Source organism: Rutidosis leptorrhynchoides, chromosome 8 (genome assembly GCF_046630445.1).
Source record: "Rutidosis leptorrhynchoides isolate AG116_Rl617_1_P2 chromosome 8, CSIRO_AGI_Rlap_v1, whole genome shotgun sequence".
Classification (NCBI taxonomy): Eukaryota; Viridiplantae; Streptophyta; class Magnoliopsida; order Asterales; family Asteraceae; genus Rutidosis; species Rutidosis leptorrhynchoides.
In genome coordinates this window covers 251,187,959-251,190,693 of record NC_092340.1, presented here as the reverse complement: position 1 = coordinate 251,190,693, position 2,735 = coordinate 251,187,959, and the positions used below count along the sequence as shown (strand labels likewise).

At 33.1% G+C, this 2,735-nt stretch overlaps 1 non-coding gene across 1 annotated transcript; it reads left to right on the top strand.

Moving 5' to 3' along the window:
* Positions 1-550: 550 nt before the first annotated feature.
* On the top strand, positions 551-657 carry LOC139865476 (small nucleolar RNA R71). The gene has a single exon (XR_011764994.1). It is a non-coding gene; the product is annotated as a small nucleolar RNA R71 (small nucleolar RNA).
* The last annotated feature ends 2,078 nt before the right edge of the window (positions 658-2,735 follow it).

The window sequence follows — 2,735 nt, the reverse complement described above, 5'->3', positions numbered from 1 at the left end:
TTGAAAAATAGGTCTTTGCTGGTTGTAAGTATTATTGGATACTTGTTGATTGCTAGGACCTTGTTGGTTGTTGTATGGAACATTTCGGTTATAATTCTGATTTTGATTGTAGTTTAGTCTTGGCGGTTGAGAATTATTCTGATAATTATTTCCAGGCCTTTGGTTCATGTATGAAACATTCTCTCTTTGTTCCATTGTTTGTTCAATACTGAGACAATCTTTTGTCAAATGTGGTCCTCCACACTGCTCACAACTAATTCGTATTGCGTGAATATCTTTAGTCAACTTTTCCATTCGTCTCTTGAAAGCATCTAACTTTACGGAAATGGAATCAAAATCATGGCTAGAATTGGCTCTAGCCGCTTTAGATGAACGGAAGATATCTTTTTCTTGATGCCATTAATGTGAGTGGGAGGCTGTCCTATCAATAATTTTGTAAGCTTCAGTTGTGGTTTTCTTCCTAATGGAACCACCAGCTGCTATGTCGATGTCTTTTCGTGTAGTAATGTCGCATCCTTGGTAGAATATTTGTACTATTTGATAAGTGTCTAAACCGTGTTGAGGACATCCTCTCAGCAACTTTCCAAAACTTGTCCACGCTTCATATAAAGTTTCATTTGGCTTTTGTGCGAACGTAACAATTTCTCCTTAAAGTCTGACGGCTTTAGATGTCGAAAAGAATCTTTTAAGAAATTTCTCAACTAAAACATCCCATGTATCAATCGCCCCTTCAGGTAACGATTCTAACCAATCTTTGGCTTCTCCCTTTAAAGTCTAGGGAAATAACATGAGATAGATCTGTTCATCCTCAACTTCTGTGATTTTAAATAAAGTACAGATCCTATAAAAGGTTCGAAGATGTTCGTTTGGATCTTCTTTTGGCGTACCACTAAATTGACATTGATTAGTTACCATGTGTAGGATTTGTCCTTTGATTTCATAATCTGGCGCATTAATGTCTAGTTGAGTAATGGCATGACCTTGGTCAGTGCGTGTAGCTCTCATTCGGTCTTCCATACTTAGAGGTTCCTGATTTTCTATGATTGAAATTGTTGAATCTGAATCACTAGAGGATTCTGATTTAATGGTTTCTTCCTCGACAATCTCTGGTTGAATGATTTGTGGTTCAGGAGGAATGATTAGTGGTTCAGGATCTCTGAATTGTCCTTGAGTATCCTCCGGATTCTCAATTGTGAGGTCGGGTTCAAAAAATGGATTATCGTAAATTTGAATTGGAATACTTGGTCGACTAGATGATGATTCTAAAGAAAAATCAACGGCGATTATATTGGCTAGATGTCTTGATCGAGTTACAGGTGCTGAACGTATGAAAGGTGGTGAACGTTTTACTCGGTGCATTCACTGGATATCCTACTAGTTATAAAGATAAAAAAAAAATTATTAAAGTTATCAAATTAATAGACTTTTCTGATTTTGCCCACGTTTCGAATAGCCAATAGATGCAGCAGGTAGCCAGGACCCTTTAAATCGGAAGCCCACAACTCGCCACTAACAAAACCAACTATTACTACGAACCAGAAAATATTGGATCCCGCTTAAAATAATTTTTCGTTGAAATTTAAAGAGAATATAGAAAATTCTATGTCCTAAAAACTAGAGCGTAGAAATGAGAAAGAAAAAGAGTGTGTCAAAAAACAAGAGGTCAAAAAACAAACGTTGAAAAACAAAAAGTCGAAAAATAATAATAAGAAAATAAAGCGTCGAAACTTAAAAGTCTAAAAAACTTCAGACTAAAAAGTTGCGTCTAAAGGAATTAAAGCTTAAAGGGAATTCTATATCCAAAAAGGCAATAACTTAATTAGGCAATAAAATCTATTTAAAACTAAAGCGATAAGTGAAGCCGTAAAATTCTAAAGCGCCTAAATCTTAATCTAAAGAAAAAGCACTTAAGGGATTTTACGGCAAAGCCTAAAAATCTAGGAATATAAAATAACTACGGCAAAAACTAAGTTTAAAACTAATTACGAACGAAAAATATGCGAATTACTAATTATACAATTAAAAATATACACTTTATAAAAAGATACAAAAAATGATAAAATTACTTATTTTTATATTATTATTTTATAAAAGTATTAATTTATAAATTAATAAAACTAAATAAACTTAAATTACAAAATATAAATTAAAACTAGAAATAAATATGTATTAATTAACTAAAAACCCTAATTAGGTTTAATAATAATAATTAAATTTAAATTAAACCCTAATTTGTGCAGATTAAGGATCAGACCTATCGGAGCAGGCTACGCGATCTCGTAGTGTAACACCCGCGTTTTGGGCCTAGTTGAAATAACCATTGTACCCTTAGGTATGGCGTAATTAGTGATTTTAATAATTATATGGTTATAATTATTCGGTTGTTTAGTTGAGACCAGTTTGTGACAAAGGTCACAGAACAGGTTTGTTTATTTAATTTGGACTTTGTTTGGGTTGCCAAATGATGTACGAAAGATATGTAACATCCCGCGTTTTTTCGTTAAATATATTTTAACACCGTCATTTTTTTTTAAATAATACCATTCGTTATTTAAATTCGTAGTTTCCGTTGACTAACGTTCATAATATTTCTGTTATTTAACTATAACATCACTCGTTTACTCGAGCATTTTTGAAATATTCATTTGGATAATTCCCGCACCCGCTTTAAAACTTGAGGGACCAATGTTGTCATTTGACCAAACTCATGACTAGGTCAAAGTGGTCAACTCTAT